The sequence below is a fragment of the Triturus cristatus genome, chromosome 5_2 (assembly GCF_964204655.1).
Source record: "Triturus cristatus chromosome 5_2, aTriCri1.1, whole genome shotgun sequence".
NCBI lineage: Eukaryota > Metazoa > Chordata > Amphibia > Caudata > Salamandridae > Triturus > Triturus cristatus.
The window spans coordinates 575,638,600-575,655,377 of NC_140588.1; the positions used below are offsets into that span (position 1 = coordinate 575,638,600).

Consider the following 16,778-nt stretch of genomic DNA (forward strand, 5'->3'; position numbering starts at 1 on the left):
CTTAGCATGGATGCTTCCCAAAGCAATGCAGTGCCACCTACGCAGAGCCCCTGCTTAGAGAAATACACCTCCTATGTCTTTTCCCACTGAAGGGAGCAGGAGGAAGTACTTGCTTCCTGGGGAACATGGGCCTGCCACTGGAATTTGTTAACCCGCCTCTTGCGGATTTCTCCCCTTTCTTTGATTTACACCTGCAGGCTCTCCCTTGCCATCGGAGCAGGATCTGCTGATGCAGGCCCGGCTGGATCAAATGTGCAAAGGCTTGTCCCCAGGCCTCGGGAAAAAATTGAGCAGAGATTCCCGCCTCCGCCTCCGCCTCCTCTTGCCTTCCGAACGGGCTTCCAAACGGGCAATGCCCTGACGGGTCCCCCACGCCCCATCCTGCCCATGCCCACACCCCTGTATATGAGGGTGACCCATGTCCCTCACCCTCCATGCTCGAACGGAAGACACGTGTGTCCTGAGGGGAGCGCCAGACAGGCATTTCTCCGGCCAGGCAGACCCCTGCAGCACCCGTTAAGCTCCAAAGCCTGTACATTCCCAAGATGCCACTGGTCACTATGCAAATCAGACAGCCCTGGCCACACCCTCTCCGCCGCTGGGCTCTGCTGCTTTCGGTACGTGCAGCTCAGCTTTCTATTACCCTGAACCAGACTTCCGTTTCAGCAAAAAGGTGGGTTGCAGTGCGTCCGGGATGCCATTTGGAGATAAAGCCTGCGGCCCTGTCAAAGATGACTTCCTGCCGCACACCATGTGGTCAGAAGCCTACGAAAAGAAGCGCACCTCGGAATACAGAATCTCACTTCCTCAAGAGCCTTGCACAAGAGATTTTCCTCCCGCCGAGGAAAGCAACTCAAAGGGAACCTTGCGAAAATCTAATTAGGAGCCAGATTGCGGGATGCTAGGCAAACTGTTTGTCAGAAAAGCAAATTCATTTTGAGAAGCCCTGACCTGCGGGAAGGAAAAGCATTCAAGGGCAGAAGAAGGACTGTTCCCTGACCGGGAATCGAACCCGGGCCGCGGCGGTGAGAGCGCCGAATCCTAACCACTAGACCACCAGGGAACCCACAGCCATACAGCAAAAGTTCCTACACTGCTCTCCTAGTGACAAAGCTCATGGGGGCTGAAAGCATATTTTATTCTACAGCGAATATGAATCAGAACTTGAAAAAACACTCATGATTCCACCAGACTGTTTGTCACTTCCAAGCACAGGCCATCCCCTCCCCCGTGCTACTGAACCGACGAATTCCTGTACAATCGGGATCCCCGGGAAATCACAAGAGGGACACCTAGTGGCCGCTGATAGCTCAAAGACAGCTGGTACACCTTCTCACACCTACCTCGTTATTCAGCTTGCTGGAAGAATACATTGCGAATGACCGATTCAAGAGTGCAAGGGAGAAGAGTGCTCCAAAGTAGATGTATACATCGCAGCCGGGTTTTCCAGCAATTTACCTTTCTGATGAGCTGGTACTGCACTTTACGCCCACATAGAGCACCTGACTGGGTGGGGGACTGCGTGCGCATGAAGGTGGCTGAGGGCAATGGGAGCAAAGCAACCTGGGACACAGGGGACCCAGCCCCTTTCCTCTGCTTTCGTCTATAGGTCGGGGTGCCTTTTTAAGGACCTTCGATTAAAAAAAGCTGAGCTGCGTGGACAAATTACGCACGTCTACGTCTTAGAGGGATCTTCCCTGACCGGGAATCGAACCCGGGCCGCGGCGGTGAAAGCGCCGAATCCTAGCCACTAGACCACCAGGGAGGAGATGCTCTTGTGAACCTGCCTTGCTCACTTCCTTATTGTGACTAAGCTAACTCCACTGTATAGATTGCCCATAAAGTACGAGTGGGGAAAAGTTAGGTGTCACACAGTGTGTTTGTCATAAGCAATTACCTTTATCCTCCTGCAAAAGCCTTTTTACTCTGCAATCACCTCTTGCTGGACAGCCTGCGCTGGAGCAGCCAGCATGAAAAGGGAGCTGAGTAAGGCAGGGCCTAGGGTCTCACCAGGGTGGCCGAGTGGTTAAGGCGTTGGACTTAAGATCCAATGGACAGTTGTCCGCATGGGTTCGAGCCCCATCCCTGGTATGGGTTTTCAGCGGGTGTGTAGGAACTTGCAGATGCTTTTTTAAAGCATTTTCCTCTGCCCTCCTCACCCTCCCAGTGCCCTTCCTTAACAGTCCCAATTCACGTCTCAGCTGTGGGGTCTGCTGCTACTCTGCACTTAGCATGGATGCTTCCCAAAGCAATGCAGTGCCACCTACGCAGAGCCCCTGCTTAGAGAAATACACCTCCTATGTCTTTTCCCACTGAAGGGAGCAGGAGGAAGTACTTGCTTCCTGGGGAACATGGGCCTGCCACTGGAATTTGTTAACCCGCCTCTTGCGGATTTCTCCCCTTTCTTTGATTTACACCTGCAGGCTCTCCCTTGCCATCGGAGCAGGATCTGCTGATGCAGGCCCGGCTGGATCAAATGTGCAAAGGCTTGTCCCCAGGCCTCGGGAAAAAATTGAGCAGAGATTCCCGCCTCCGCCTCCGCCTCCTCTTGCCTTCCGAACGGGCTTCCAAACGGGCAATGCCCTGACGGGTCCCCCACGCCCCATCCTGCCCATGCCCACACCCCTGTATATGAGGGTGACCCATGTCCCTCACCCTCCATGCTCGAACGGAAGACACGTGTGTCCTGAGGGGAGCGCCAGACAGGCATTTCTCCGGCCAGGCAGACCCCTGCAGCACCCGTTAGGCTCCAAAGCCTGTACATTCCCAAGATGCCACTGGTCACTATGCAAATCAGACAGCCCTGGCCACACCCTCTCCGCCGCTGGGCTCTGCTGCTTTCGGTACGTGCAGCTCAGCTTTTTCTTACCCTGAACCAGACTTCCGTTTCAGCAAAAAGGTGGGTTGCAGTGGGTCCGGGATGCCATTTGGAGACAAAGCCTGCGGCCCTGTCAAAGATGACTTCCTGCCGCACACCATGTGGTCAGAAGCCTACGAAAAGAAGCGCACCTCGGAATACAGAATCTCACTTCCTCAAGAGCCTTGCACAAGAGATTTTCCTCCCGCCGAGGAAAGCAACTCAAAGGGAACCTTGCGAAAATCAAATTAGGAGCCAGATTGCGGGATGCTAGGCAAACTGTTTGTCAGAAAAGCAAATTCATTTTGAGAAGCCCTGACCTGCGGGAAGGAAAAGCATTCAAGGGCAGAAGAAGGACTGTTCCCTGACCGGGAATCGAACCCGGGCCGCGGCGGTGAGAGCGCCGAATCCTAACCACTAGACCACCAGGGAACCCACAGCCATACAGCAAAAGTTCCTACACTGCTCTCCTAGTGACAAAGCTCATGGGGGCTGAAAGCATATTTTATTCTACAGCGAATATGAATCAGAACTTGAAAAAACACTCATGATTCCACCAGACTGTTTGTCACTTCCAAGCACAGGCCATCCCCTCCCCCGTGCTACTGAACCGACGAATTCCTGTACAATCGGGATCCCCGGGAAATCACAAGAGGGACACCTAGTGGCCGCTGATAGCTCAAAGACAGCTGGTACACCTTCTCACACCTACCTCGTTATTCAGCTTGCTGGAAGAATACATTGCGAATGACCGATTCAAGAGTGCAAGGGAGAAGAGTGCTCCAAAGTAGATGTATACATCGCAGCCGGGTTTTCCAGCAATTTACCTTTCTGATGAGCTGGTACTGCACTTTACGCCCACATAGAGCACCTGACTGGGTGGGGGACTGCGTGCGCATGAAGGTGGCTGAGGGCAATGGGAGCAAAGCAACCTGGGACACAGGGGACCCAGCCCCTTTCCTCTGCTTTCGTCTATAGGTCGGGGTGCCTTTTTAAGGACCTTCGATTAAAAAAAGCTGAGCTGCGTGGACAAATTACGCACGTCTACGTCTTAGAGGGATCTTCCCTGACCGGGAATCGAACCCGGGCCGCGGCGGTGAAAGCGCCGAATCCTAGCCACTAGACCACCAGGGAGGAGATGCTCTTGTGAACCTGCCTTGCTCACTTCCTTATTGTGACTAAGCTAACTCCACTGTATAGATTGCCCATAAAGTACGAGTGGGGAAAAGTTAGGTGTCACACAGTGTGTTTGTCATAAGCAATTACCTTTATCCTCCTGCAAAAGCCTTTTTACTCTGCAATCACCTCTTGCTGGACAGCCTGCGCTGGAGCAGCCAGCATGAAAAGGGAGCTGAGTAAGGCAGGGCCTAGGGTCTCACCAGGGTGGCCGAGTGGTTAAGGCGTTGGACTTAAGATCCAATGGACAGTTGTCCGCATGGGTTCGAGCCCCATCCCTGGTATGGGTTTTCAGCGGGTGTGTAGGAACTTGCAGATGCTTTTTTAAAGCATTTTCCTCTGCCCTCCTCACCCTCCCAGTGCCCTTCCTTAACAGTCCCAATTCACGTCTCAGCTGTGGGGTCTGCTGCTACTCTGCACTTAGCATGGATGCTTCCCAAAGCAATGCAGTGCCACCTACGCAGAGCCCCTGCTTAGAGAAATACACCTCCTATGTCTTTTCCCACTGAAGGGAGCAGGAGGAAGTACTTGCTTCCTGGGGAACATGGGCCTGCCACTGGAATTTGTTAACCCGCCTCTTGCGGATTTCTCCCCTTTCTTTGATTTACACCTGCAGGCTCTCCCTTGCCATCGGAGCAGGATCTGCTGATGCAGGCCCGGCTGGATCAAATGTGCAAAGGCTTGTCCCCAGGCCTCGGGAAAAAATTGAGCAGAGATTCCCGCCTCCGCCTCCGCCTCCTCTTGCCTTCCGAACGGGCTTCCAAACGGGCAATGCCCTGACGGGTCCCCCACGCCCCATCCTGCCCATGCCCACACCCCTGTATATGAGGGTGACCCATGTCCCTCACCCTCCATGCTCGAACGGAAGACACGTGTGTCCTGAGGGGAGCGCCAGACAGGCATTTCTCCGGCCAGGCAGACCCCTGCAGCACCCGTTAGGCTCCAAAGCCTGTACATTCCCAAGATGCCACTGGTCACTATGCAAATCAGACAGCCCTGGCCACACCCTCTCCGCCGCTGGGCTCTGCTGCTTTCGGTACGTGCAGCTCAGCTTTTTCTTACCCTGAACCAGACTTCCGTTTCAGCAAAAAGGTGGGTTGCAGTGGGTCCGGGATGCCATTTGGAGACAAAGCCTGCGGCCCTGTCAAAGATGACTTCCTGCCGCACACCATGTGGTCAGAAGCCTACGAAAAGAAGCGCACCTCGGAATACAGAATCTCACTTCCTCAAGAGCCTTGCACAAGAGATTTTCCTCCCGCCGAGGAAAGCAACTCAAAGGGAACCTTGCGAAAATCAAATTAGGAGCCAGATTGCGGGATGCTAGGCAAACTGTTTGTCAGAAAAGCAAATTCATTTTGAGAAGCCCTGACCTGCGGGAAGGAAAAGCATTCAAGGGCAGAAGAAGGACTGTTCCCTGACCGGGAATCGAACCCGGGCCGCGGCGGTGAGAGCGCCGAATCCTAACCACTAGACCACCAGGGAACCCACAGCCATACAGCAAAAGTTCCTACACTGCTCTCCTAGTGACAAAGCTCATGGGGGCTGAAAGCATATTTTATTCTACAGCGAATATGAATCAGAACTTGAAAAAACACTCATGATTCCACCAGACTGTTTGTCACTTCCAAGCACAGGCCATCCCCTCCCCCGTGCTACTGAACCGACGAATTCCTGTACAATCGGGATCCCCGGGAAATCACAAGAGGGACACCTAGTGGCCGCTGATAGCTCAAAGACAGCTGGTACACCTTCTCACACCTACCTCGTTATTCAGCTTGCTGGAAGAATACATTGCGAATGACCGATTCAAGAGTGCAAGGGAGAAGAGTGCTCCAAAGTAGATGTATACATCGCAGCCGGGTTTTCCAGCAATTTACCTTTCTGATGAGCTGGTACTGCACTTTACGCCCACATAGAGCACCTGACTGGGTGGGGGACTGCGTGCGCATGAAGGTGGCTGAGGGCAATGGGAGCAAAGCAACCTGGGACACAGGGGACCCAGCCCCTTTCCTCTGCTTTCGTCTATAGGTCGGGGTGCCTTTTTAAGGACCTTCGATTAAAAAAAGCTGAGCTGCGTGGACAAATTACGCACGTCTACGTCTTAGAGGGATCTTCCCTGACCGGGAATCGAACCCGGGCCGCGGCGGTGAAAGCGCCGAATCCTAGCCACTAGACCACCAGGGAGGAGATGCTCTTGTGAGCCTGCCTTGCTCACTTCCTTATTGTGACTAAGCTAACTCCACTGTATAGATTGCCCATAAAGTACGAGTGGGGAAAAGTTAGGTGTCACACAGTGTGTTTGTCATAAGCAATTACCTTTATCCTCCTGCAAAAGCCTTTTTACTCTGCAATCACCTCTTGCTGGACAGCCTGCGCTGGAGCAGCCAGCATGAAAAGGGAGCTGAGTAAGGCAGGGCCTAGGGTCTCACCAGGGTGGCCGAGTGGTTAAGGCGTTGGACTTAAGATCCAATGGACAGTTGTCCGCATGGGTTCGAGCCCCATCCCTGGTATGGGTTTTCAGCGGGTGTGTAGGAACTTGCAGATGCTTTTGTAAAGCATTTTCCTCTGCCCTCCTCACCCTCCCAGTGCCCTTCCTTAACAGTCCCAATTCACGTCTCAGCTGTGGGGTCTGCTGCTACTCTGCACTTAGCATGGATGCTTCCCAAAGCAATGCAGTGCCACCTACGCAGAGCCCCTGCTTAGAGAAATACACCTCCTATGTCTTTTCCCACTGAAGGGAGCAGGAGGAAGTACTTGCTTCCTGGGGAACATGGGCCTGCCACTGGAATTTGTTAACCCGCCTCTTGCGGATTTCTCCCCTTTCTTTGATTTACACCTGCAGGCTCTCCCTTGCCATCGGAGCAGGATCTGCTGATGCAGGCCCGGCTGGATCAAATGTGCAAAGGCTTGTCCCCAGGCCTCGGGAAAAAATTGAGCAGAGATTCCCGCCTCCGCCTCCGCCTCCTCTTGCCTTCCGAACGGGCTTCCAAACGGGCAATGCCCTGACGGGTCCCCCACGCCCCATCCTGCCCATGCCCACACCCCTGTATATGAGGGTGACCCATGTCCCTCACCCTCCATGCTCGAACGGAAGACACGTGTGTCCTGAGGGGAGCGCCAGACAGGCATTTCTCCGGCCAGGCAGACCCCTGCAGCACCCGTTAAGCTCCAAAGCCTGTACATTCCCAAGATGCCACTGGTCACTATGCAAATCAGACAGCCCTGGCCACACCCTCTCCGCCGCTGGGCTCTGCTGCTTTCGGTACGTGCAGCTCAGCTTTCTATTACCCTGAACCAGACTTCCGTTTCAGCAAAAAGGTGGGTTGCAGTGCGTCCGGGATGCCATTTGGAGATAAAGCCTGCGGCCCTGTCAAAGATGACTTCCTGCCGCACACCATGTGGTCAGAAGCCTACGAAAAGAAGCGCACCTCGGAATACAGAATCTCACTTCCTCAAGAGCCTTGCACAAGAGATTTTCCTCCCGCCGAGGAAAGCAACTCAAAGGGAACCTTGCGAAAATCTAATTAGGAGCCAGATTGCGGGATGCTAGGCAAACTGTTTGTCAGAAAAGCAAATTCATTTTGAGAAGCCCTGACCTGCGGGAAGGAAAAGCATTCAAGGGCAGAAGAAGGACTGTTCCCTGACCGGGAATCGAACCCGGGCCGCGGCGGTGAGAGCGCCGAATCCTAACCACTAGACCACCAGGGAACCCACAGCCATACAGCAAAAGTTCCTACACTGCTCTCCTAGTGACAAAGCTCATGGGGGCTGAAAGCATATTTTATTCTACAGCGAATATGAATCAGAACTTGAAAAAACACTCATGATTCCACCAGACTGTTTGTCACTTCCAAGCACAGGCCATCCCCTCCCCCGTGCTACTGAACCGACGAATTCCTGTACAATCGGGATCCCCGGGAAATCACAAGAGGGACACCTAGTGGCCGCTGATAGCTCAAAGACAGCTGGTACACCTTCTCACACCTACCTCGTTATTCAGCTTGCTGGAAGAATACATTGCGAATGACCGATTCAAGAGTGCAAGGGAGAAGAGTGCTCCAAAGTAGATGTATACATCGCAGCCGGGTTTTCCAGCAATTTACCTTTCTGATGAGCTGGTACTGCACTTTACGCCCACATAGAGCACCTGACTGGGTGGGGGACTGCGTGCGCATGAAGGTGGCTGAGGGCAATGGGAGCAAAGCAACCTGGGACACAGGGGACCCAGCCCCTTTCCTCTGCTTTCGTCTATAGGTCGGGGTGCCTTTTTAAGGACCTTCGATTAAAAAAAGCTGAGCTGCGTGGACAAATTACGCACGTCTACGTCTTAGAGGGATCTTCCCTGACCGGGAATCGAACCCGGGCCGCGGCGGTGAAAGCGCCGAATCCTAGCCACTAGACCACCAGGGAGGAGATGCTCTTGTGAACCTGCCTTGCTCACTTCCTTATTGTGACTAAGCTAACTCCACTGTATAGATTGCCCATAAAGTACGAGTGGGGAAAAGTTAGGTGTCACACAGTGTGTTTGTCATAAGCAATTACCTTTATCCTCCTGCAAAAGCCTTTTTACTCTGCAATCACCTCTTGCTGGACAGCCTGCGCTGGAGCAGCCAGCATGAAAAGGGAGCTGAGTAAGGCAGGGCCTAGGGTCTCACCAGGGTGGCCGAGTGGTTAAGGCGTTGGACTTAAGATCCAATGGACAGTTGTCCGCATGGGTTCGAGCCCCATCCCTGGTATGGGTTTTCAGCGGGTGTGTAGGAACTTGCAGATGCTTTTTTAAAGCATTTTCCTCTGCCCTCCTCACCCTCCCAGTGCCCTTCCTTAACAGTCCCAATTCACGTCTCAGCTGTGGGGTCTGCTGCTACTCTGCACTTAGCATGGATGCTTCCCAAAGCAATGCAGTGCCACCTACGCAGAGCCCCTGCTTAGAGAAATACACCTCCTATGTCTTTTCCCACTGAAGGGAGCAGGAGGAAGTACTTGCTTCCTGGGGAACATGGGCCTGCCACTGGAATTTGTTAACCCGCCTCTTGCGGATTTCTCCCCTTTCTTTGATTTACACCTGCAGGCTCTCCCTTGCCATCGGAGCAGGATCTGCTGATGCAGGCCCGGCTGGATCAAATGTGCAAAGGCTTGTCCCCAGGCCTCGGGAAAAAATTGAGCAGAGATTCCCGCCTCCGCCTCCGCCTCCTCTTGCCTTCCGAACGGGCTTCCAAACGGGCAATGCCCTGACGGGTCCCCCACGCCCCATCCTGCCCATGCCCACACCCCTGTATATGAGGGTGACCCATGTCCCTCACCCTCCATGCTCGAACGGAAGACACGTGTGTCCTGAGGGGAGCGCCAGACAGGCATTTCTCCGGCCAGGCAGACCCCTGCAGCACCCGTTAAGCTCCAAAGCCTGTACATTCCCAAGATGCCACTGGTCACTATGCAAATCAGACAGCCCTGGCCACACCCTCTCCGCCGCTGGGCTCTGCTGCTTTCGGTACGTGCAGCTCAGCTTTCTATTACCCTGAACCAGACTTCCGTTTCAGCAAAAAGGTGGGTTGCAGTGCGTCCGGGATGCCATTTGGAGATAAAGCCTGCGGCCCTGTCAAAGATGACTTCCTGCCGCACACCATGTGGTCAGAAGCCTACGAAAAGAAGCGCACCTCGGAATACAGAATCTCACTTCCTCAAGAGCCTTGCACAAGAGATTTTCCTCCCGCCGAGGAAAGCAACTCAAAGGGAACCTTGCGAAAATCTAATTAGGAGCCAGATTGCGGGATGCTAGGCAAACTGTTTGTCAGAAAAGCAAATTCATTTTGAGAAGCCCTGACCTGCGGGAAGGAAAAGCATTCAAGGGCAGAAGAAGGAGTGTTCCCTGACCGGGAATCGAACCCGGGCCGCGGCGGTGAGAGCGCCGAATCCTAACCACTAGACCACCAGGGAACCCACAGCCATACAGCAAAAGTTCCTACACTGCTCTCCTAGTGACAAAGCTCATGGGGGCTGAAAGCATATTTTATTCTACAGCGAATATGAATCAGAACTTGAAAAAACACTCATGATTCCACCAGACTGTTTGTCACTTCCAAGCACAGGCCATCCCCTCCCCCGTGCTACTGAACCGACGAATTCCTGTACAATCGGGATCCCCGGGAAATCACAAGAGGGACACCTAGTGGCCGCTGATAGCTCAAAGACAGCTGGTACACCTTCTCACACCTACCTCGTTATTCAGCTTGCTGGAAGAATACATTGCGAATGACCGATTCAAGAGTGCAAGGGAGAAGAGTGCTCCAAAGTAGATGTATACATCGCAGCCGGGTTTTCCAGCAATTTACCTTTCTGATGAGCTGGTACTGCACTTTACGCCCACATAGAGCACCTGACTGGGTGGGGGACTGCGTGCGCATGAAGGTGGCTGAGGGCAATGGGAGCAAAGCAACCTGGGACACAGGGGACCCAGCCCCTTTCCTCTGCTTTCGTCTATAGGTCGGGGTGCCTTTTTAAGGACCTTCGATTAAAAAAAGCTGAGCTGCGTGGACAAATTACGCACGTCTACGTCTTAGAGGGATCTTCCCTGACCGGGAATCGAACCCGGGCCGCGGCGGTGAAAGCGCCGAATCCTAGCCACTAGACCACCAGGGAGGAGATGCTCTTGTGAACCTGCCTTGCTCACTTCCTTATTGTGACTAAGCTAACTCCACTGTATAGATTGCCCATAAAGTACGAGTGGGGAAAAGTTAGGTGTCACACAGTGTGTTTGTCATAAGCAATTACCTTTATCCTCCTGCAAAAGCCTTTTTACTCTGCAATCACCTCTTGCTGGACAGCCTGCGCTGGAGCAGCCAGCATGAAAAGGGAGCTGAGTAAGGCAGGGCCTAGGGTCTCACCAGGGTGGCCGAGTGGTTAAGGCGTTGGACTTAAGATCCAATGGACAGTTGTCCGCATGGGTTCGAGCCCCATCCCTGGTATGGGTTTTCAGCGGGTGTGTAGGAACTTGCAGATGCTTTTTTAAAGCATTTTCCTCTGCCCTCCTCACCCTCCCAGTGCCCTTCCTTAACAGTCCCAATTCACGTCTCAGCTGTGGGGTCTGCTGCTACTCTGCACTTAGCATGGATGCTTCCCAAAGCAATGCAGTGCCACCTACGCAGAGCCCCTGCTTAGAGAAATACACCTCCTATGTCTTTTCCCACTGAAGGGAGCAGGAGGAAGTACTTGCTTCCTGGGGAACATGGGCCTGCCACTGGAATTTGTTAACCCGCCTCTTGCGGATTTCTCCCCTTTCTTTGATTTACACCTGCAGGCTCTCCCTTGCCATCGGAGCAGGATCTGCTGATGCAGGCCCGGCTGGATCAAATGTGCAAAGGCTTGTCCCCAGGCCTCGGGAAAAAATTGAGCAGAGATTCCCGCCTCCGCCTCCGCCTCCTCTTGCCTTCCGAACGGGCTTCCAAACGGGCAATGCCCTGACGGGTCCCCCACGCCCCATCCTGCCCATGCCCACACCCCTGTATATGAGGGTGACCCATGTCCCTCACCCTCCATGCTCGAACGGAAGACACGTGTGTCCTGAGGGGAGCGCCAGACAGGCATTTCTCCGGCCAGGCAGACCCCTGCAGCACCCGTTAGGCTCCAAAGCCTGTACATTCCCAAGATGCCACTGGTCACTATGCAAATCAGACAGCCCTGGCCACACCCTCTCCGCCGCTGGGCTCTGCTGCTTTCGGTACGTGCAGCTCAGCTTTTTCTTACCCTGAACCAGACTTCCGTTTCAGCAAAAAGGTGGGTTGCAGTGGGTCCGGGATGCCATTTGGAGACAAAGCCTGCGGCCCTGTCAAAGATGACTTCCTGCCGCACACCATGTGGTCAGAAGCCTACGAAAAGAAGCGCACCTCGGAATACAGAATCTCACTTCCTCAAGAGCCTTGCACAAGAGATTTTCCTCCCGCCGAGGAAAGCAACTCAAAGGGAACCTTGCGAAAATCAAATTAGGAGCCAGATTGCGGGATGCTAGGCAAACTGTTTGTCAGAAAAGCAAATTCATTTTGAGAAGCCCTGACCTGCGGGAAGGAAAAGCATTCAAGGGCAGAAGAAGGACTGTTCCCTGACCGGGAATCGAACCCGGGCCGCGGCGGTGAGAGCGCCGAATCCTAACCACTAGACCACCAGGGAACCCACAGCCATACAGCAAAAGTTCCTACACTGCTCTCCTAGTGACAAAGCTCATGGGGGCTGAAAGCATATTTTATTCTACAGCGAATATGAATCAGAACTTGAAAAAACACTCATGATTCCACCAGACTGTTTGTCACTTCCAAGCACAGGCCATCCCCTCCCCCGTGCTACTGAACCGACGAATTCCTGTACAATCGGGATCCCCGGGAAATCACAAGAGGGACACCTAGTGGCCGCTGATAGCTCAAAGACAGCTGGTACACCTTCTCACACCTACCTCGTTATTCAGCTTGCTGGAAGAATACATTGCGAATGACCGATTCAAGAGTGCAAGGGAGAAGAGTGCTCCAAAGTAGATGTATACATCGCAGCCGGGTTTTCCAGCAATTTACCTTTCTGATGAGCTGGTACTGCACTTTACGCCCACATAGAGCACCTGACTGGGTGGGGGACTGCGTGCGCATGAAGGTGGCTGAGGGCAATGGGAGCAAAGCAACCTGGGACACAGGGGACCCAGCCCCTTTCCTCTGCTTTCGTCTATAGGTCGGGGTGCCTTTTTAAGGACCTTCGATTAAAAAAAGCTGAGCTGCGTGGACAAATTACGCACGTCTACGTCTTAGAGGGATCTTCCCTGACCGGGAATCGAACCCGGGCCGCGGCGGTGAAAGCGCCGAATCCTAGCCACTAGACCACCAGGGAGGAGATGCTCTTGTGAGCCTGCCTTGCTCACTTCCTTATTGTGACTAAGCTAACTCCACTGTATAGATTGCCCATAAAGTACGAGTGGGGAAAAGTTAGGTGTCACACAGTGTGTTTGTCATAAGCAATTACCTTTATCCTCCTGCAAAAGCCTTTTTACTCTGCAATCACCTCTTGCTGGACAGCCTGCGCTGGAGCAGCCAGCATGAAAAGGGAGCTGAGTAAGGCAGGGCCTAGGGTCTCACCAGGGTGGCCGAGTGGTTAAGGCGTTGGACTTAAGATCCAATGGACAGTTGTCCGCATGGGTTCGAGCCCCATCCCTGGTATGGGTTTTCAGCGGGTGTGTAGGAACTTGCAGATGCTTTTGTAAAGCATTTTCCTCTGCCCTCCTCACCCTCCCAGTGCCCTTCCTTAACAGTCCCAATTCACGTCTCAGCTGTGGGGTCTGCTGCTACTCTGCACTTAGCATGGATGCTTCCCAAAGCAATGCAGTGCCACCTACGCAGAGCCCCTGCTTAGAGAAATACACCTCCTATGTCTTTTCCCACTGAAGGGAGCAGGAGGAAGTACTTGCTTCCTGGGGAACATGGGCCTGCCACTGGAATTTGTTAACCCGCCTCTTGCGGATTTCTCCCCTTTCTTTGATTTACACCTGCAGGCTCTCCCTTGCCATCGGAGCAGGATCTGCTGATGCAGGCCCGGCTGGATCAAATGTGCAAAGGCTTGTCCCCAGGCCTCGGGAAAAAATTGAGCAGAGATTCCCGCCTCCGCCTCCGCCTCCTCTTGCCTTCCGAACGGGCTTCCAAACGGGCAATGCCCTGACGGGTCCCCCACGCCCCATCCTGCCCATGCCCACACCCCTGTATATGAGGGTGACCCATGTCCCTCACCCTCCATGCTCGAACGGAAGACACGTGTGTCCTGAGGGGAGCGCCAGACAGGCATTTCTCCGGCCAGGCAGACCCCTGCAGCACCCGTTAAGCTCCAAAGCCTGTACATTCCCAAGATGCCACTGGTCACTATGCAAATCAGACAGCCCTGGCCACACCCTCTCCGCCGCTGGGCTCTGCTGCTTTCGGTACGTGCAGCTCAGCTTTCTATTACCCTGAACCAGACTTCCGTTTCAGCAAAAAGGTGGGTTGCAGTGCGTCCGGGATGCCATTTGGAGATAAAGCCTGCGGCCCTGTCAAAGATGACTTCCTGCCGCACACCATGTGGTCAGAAGCCTACGAAAAGAAGCGCACCTCGGAATACAGAATCTCACTTCCTCAAGAGCCTTGCACAAGAGATTTTCCTCCCGCCGAGGAAAGCAACTCAAAGGGAACCTTGCGAAAATCTAATTAGGAGCCAGATTGCGGGATGCTAGGCAAACTGTTTGTCAGAAAAGCAAATTCATTTTGAGAAGCCCTGACCTGCGGGAAGGAAAAGCATTCAAGGGCAGAAGAAGGACTGTTCCCTGACCGGGAATCGAACCCGGGCCGCGGCGGTGAGAGCGCCGAATCCTAACCACTAGACCACCAGGGAACCCACAGCCATACAGCAAAAGTTCCTACACTGCTCTCCTAGTGACAAAGCTCATGGGGGCTGAAAGCATATTTTATTCTACAGCGAATATGAATCAGAACTTGAAAAAACACTCATGATTCCACCAGACTGTTTGTCACTTCCAAGCACAGGCCATCCCCTCCCCCGTGCTACTGAACCGACGAATTCCTGTACAATCGGGATCCCCGGGAAATCACAAGAGGGACACCTAGTGGCCGCTGATAGCTCAAAGACAGCTGGTACACCTTCTCACACCTACCTCGTTATTCAGCTTGCTGGAAGAATACATTGCGAATGACCGATTCAAGAGTGCAAGGGAGAAGAGTGCTCCAAAGTAGATGTATACATCGCAGCCGGGTTTTCCAGCAATTTACCTTTCTGATGAGCTGGTACTGCACTTTACGCCCACATAGAGCACCTGACTGGGTGGGGGACTGCGTGCGCATGAAGGTGGCTGAGGGCAATGGGAGCAAAGCAACCTGGGACACAGGGGACCCAGCCCCTTTCCTCTGCTTTCGTCTATAGGTCGGGGTGCCTTTTTAAGGACCTTCGATTAAAAAAAGCTGAGCTGCGTGGACAAATTACGCACGTCTACGTCTTAGAGGGATCTTCCCTGACCGGGAATCGAACCCGGGCCGCGGCGGTGAAAGCGCCGAATCCTAGCCACTAGACCACCAGGGAGGAGATGCTCTTGTGAACCTGCCTTGCTCACTTCCTTATTGTGACTAAGCTAACTCCACTGTATAGATTGCCCATAAAGTACGAGTGGGGAAAAGTTAGGTGTCACACAGTGTGTTTGTCATAAGCAATTACCTTTATCCTCCTGCAAAAGCCTTTTTACTCTGCAATCACCTCTTGCTGGACAGCCTGCGCTGGAGCAGCCAGCATGAAAAGGGAGCTGAGTAAGGCAGGGCCTAGGGTCTCACCAGGGTGGCCGAGTGGTTAAGGCGTTGGACTTAAGATCCAATGGACAGTTGTCCGCATGGGTTCGAGCCCCATCCCTGGTATGGGTTTTCAGCGGGTGTGTAGGAACTTGCAGATGCTTTTTTAAAGCATTTTCCTCTGCCCTCCTCACCCTCCCAGTGCCCTTCCTTAACAGTCCCAATTCACGTCTCAGCTGTGGGGTCTGCTGCTACTCTGCACTTAGCATGGATGCTTCCCAAAGCAATGCAGTGCCACCTACGCAGAGCCCCTGCTTAGAGAAATACACCTCCTATGTCTTTTCCCACTGAAGGGAGCAGGAGGAAGTACTTGCTTCCTGGGGAACATGGGCCTGCCACTGGAATTTGTTAACCCGCCTCTTGCGGATTTCTCCCCTTTCTTTGATTTACACCTGCAGGCTCTCCCTTGCCATCGGAGCAGGATCTGCTGATGCAGGCCCGGCTGGATCAAATGTGCAAAGGCTTGTCCCCAGGCCTCGGGAAAAAATTGAGCAGAGATTCCCGCCTCCGCCTCCGCCTCCTCTTGCCTTCCGAACGGGCTTCCAAACGGGCAATGCCCTGACGGGTCCCCCACGCCCCATCCTGCCCATGCCCACACCCCTGTATATGAGGGTGACCCATGTCCCTCACCCTCCATGCTCGAACGGAAGACACGTGTGTCCTGAGGGGAGCGCCAGACAGGCATTTCTCCGGCCAGGCAGACCCCTGCAGCACCCGTTAAGCTCCAAAGCCTGTACATTCCCAAGATGCCACTGGTCACTATGCAAATCAGACAGCCCTGGCCACACCCTCTCCGCCGCTGGGCTCTGCTGCTTTCGGTACGTGCAGCTCAGCTTTCTATTACCCTGAACCAGACTTCCGTTTCAGCAAAAAGGTGGGTTGCAGTGCGTCCGGGATGCCATTTGGAGATAAAGCCTGCGGCCCTGTCAAAGATGACTTCCTGCCGCACACCATGTGGTCAGAAGCCTACGAAAAGAAGCGCACCTCGGAATACAGAATCTCACTTCCTCAAGAGCCTTGCACAAGAGATTTTCCTCCCGCCGAGGAAAGCAACTCAAAGGGAACCTTGCGAAAATCTAATTAGGAGCCAGATTGCGGGATGCTAGGCAAACTGTTTGTCAGAAAAGCAAATTCATTTTGAGAAGCCCTGACCTGCGGGAAGGAAAAGCATTCAAGGGCAGAAGAAGGAGTGTTCCCTGACCGGGAATCGAACCCGGGCCGCGGCGGTGAGAGCGCCGAATCCTAACCACTAGACCACCAGGGAACCCACAGCCATACAGCAAAAGTTCCTACACTGCTCTCCTAGTGACAAAGCTCATGGGGGCTGAAAGCATATTTTATTCTACAGCGAATATGAATCAGAACTTGAAAAAACACTCATGATTCCACCAGACTGT

At 53.5% G+C, this 16,778-nt stretch overlaps 22 non-coding genes across 22 annotated transcripts; 7 read left to right on the forward strand and 15 right to left on the reverse strand.

The window, feature by feature from the left end:
• Positions 1–991: 991 nt before the first annotated feature.
• TRNAE-CUC (transfer RNA glutamic acid (anticodon CUC)) lies at positions 992–1,063 on the reverse strand. The gene has a single exon. It is a non-coding gene; the product is annotated as a tRNA-Glu (tRNA).
• A 630-nt stretch (positions 1,064–1,693) lies between these two features.
• On the reverse strand, positions 1,694–1,765 carry TRNAE-UUC (transfer RNA glutamic acid (anticodon UUC)). The gene has a single exon. It is a non-coding gene; the product is annotated as a tRNA-Glu (tRNA).
• Positions 1,766–2,008: 243 nt separating this feature from the next.
• Positions 2,009–2,091, forward strand: TRNAL-UAA (transfer RNA leucine (anticodon UAA)). The gene has a single exon. It is a non-coding gene; the product is annotated as a tRNA-Leu (tRNA).
• A 1,126-nt stretch (positions 2,092–3,217) lies between these two features.
• TRNAE-CUC (transfer RNA glutamic acid (anticodon CUC)) lies at positions 3,218–3,289 on the reverse strand. Its single transcript has one exon. It is a non-coding gene; the product is annotated as a tRNA-Glu (tRNA).
• A 630-nt stretch (positions 3,290–3,919) lies between these two features.
• On the reverse strand, positions 3,920–3,991 carry TRNAE-UUC (transfer RNA glutamic acid (anticodon UUC)). Its single transcript has one exon. It is a non-coding gene; the product is annotated as a tRNA-Glu (tRNA).
• Positions 3,992–4,234: 243 nt separating this feature from the next.
• Positions 4,235–4,317, forward strand: TRNAL-UAA (transfer RNA leucine (anticodon UAA)). The gene has a single exon. It is a non-coding gene; the product is annotated as a tRNA-Leu (tRNA).
• Positions 4,318–5,443: 1,126 nt separating this feature from the next.
• On the reverse strand, positions 5,444–5,515 carry TRNAE-CUC (transfer RNA glutamic acid (anticodon CUC)). The gene has a single exon. It is a non-coding gene; the product is annotated as a tRNA-Glu (tRNA).
• Positions 5,516–6,145: 630 nt separating this feature from the next.
• TRNAE-UUC (transfer RNA glutamic acid (anticodon UUC)) lies at positions 6,146–6,217 on the reverse strand. Its single transcript has one exon. It is a non-coding gene; the product is annotated as a tRNA-Glu (tRNA).
• Positions 6,218–6,460: 243 nt separating this feature from the next.
• Positions 6,461–6,543, forward strand: TRNAL-UAA (transfer RNA leucine (anticodon UAA)). The gene has a single exon. It is a non-coding gene; the product is annotated as a tRNA-Leu (tRNA).
• Positions 6,544–7,669: 1,126 nt separating this feature from the next.
• Positions 7,670–7,741, reverse strand: TRNAE-CUC (transfer RNA glutamic acid (anticodon CUC)). The gene has a single exon. It is a non-coding gene; the product is annotated as a tRNA-Glu (tRNA).
• A 630-nt stretch (positions 7,742–8,371) lies between these two features.
• TRNAE-UUC (transfer RNA glutamic acid (anticodon UUC)) lies at positions 8,372–8,443 on the reverse strand. Its single transcript has one exon. It is a non-coding gene; the product is annotated as a tRNA-Glu (tRNA).
• A 243-nt stretch (positions 8,444–8,686) lies between these two features.
• On the forward strand, positions 8,687–8,769 carry TRNAL-UAA (transfer RNA leucine (anticodon UAA)). Its single transcript has one exon. It is a non-coding gene; the product is annotated as a tRNA-Leu (tRNA).
• Positions 8,770–9,895: 1,126 nt separating this feature from the next.
• Positions 9,896–9,967, reverse strand: TRNAE-CUC (transfer RNA glutamic acid (anticodon CUC)). The gene has a single exon. It is a non-coding gene; the product is annotated as a tRNA-Glu (tRNA).
• A 630-nt stretch (positions 9,968–10,597) lies between these two features.
• On the reverse strand, positions 10,598–10,669 carry TRNAE-UUC (transfer RNA glutamic acid (anticodon UUC)). The gene has a single exon. It is a non-coding gene; the product is annotated as a tRNA-Glu (tRNA).
• A 243-nt stretch (positions 10,670–10,912) lies between these two features.
• TRNAL-UAA (transfer RNA leucine (anticodon UAA)) lies at positions 10,913–10,995 on the forward strand. The gene has a single exon. It is a non-coding gene; the product is annotated as a tRNA-Leu (tRNA).
• A 1,126-nt stretch (positions 10,996–12,121) lies between these two features.
• Positions 12,122–12,193, reverse strand: TRNAE-CUC (transfer RNA glutamic acid (anticodon CUC)). The gene has a single exon. It is a non-coding gene; the product is annotated as a tRNA-Glu (tRNA).
• Positions 12,194–12,823: 630 nt separating this feature from the next.
• TRNAE-UUC (transfer RNA glutamic acid (anticodon UUC)) lies at positions 12,824–12,895 on the reverse strand. The gene has a single exon. It is a non-coding gene; the product is annotated as a tRNA-Glu (tRNA).
• Positions 12,896–13,138: 243 nt separating this feature from the next.
• TRNAL-UAA (transfer RNA leucine (anticodon UAA)) lies at positions 13,139–13,221 on the forward strand. The gene has a single exon. It is a non-coding gene; the product is annotated as a tRNA-Leu (tRNA).
• A 1,126-nt stretch (positions 13,222–14,347) lies between these two features.
• TRNAE-CUC (transfer RNA glutamic acid (anticodon CUC)) lies at positions 14,348–14,419 on the reverse strand. The gene has a single exon. It is a non-coding gene; the product is annotated as a tRNA-Glu (tRNA).
• A 630-nt stretch (positions 14,420–15,049) lies between these two features.
• On the reverse strand, positions 15,050–15,121 carry TRNAE-UUC (transfer RNA glutamic acid (anticodon UUC)). Its single transcript has one exon. It is a non-coding gene; the product is annotated as a tRNA-Glu (tRNA).
• Positions 15,122–15,364: 243 nt separating this feature from the next.
• On the forward strand, positions 15,365–15,447 carry TRNAL-UAA (transfer RNA leucine (anticodon UAA)). Its single transcript has one exon. It is a non-coding gene; the product is annotated as a tRNA-Leu (tRNA).
• A 1,126-nt stretch (positions 15,448–16,573) lies between these two features.
• On the reverse strand, positions 16,574–16,645 carry TRNAE-CUC (transfer RNA glutamic acid (anticodon CUC)). The gene has a single exon. It is a non-coding gene; the product is annotated as a tRNA-Glu (tRNA).
• Between the last annotated feature and the right edge of the window lie 133 nt (positions 16,646–16,778).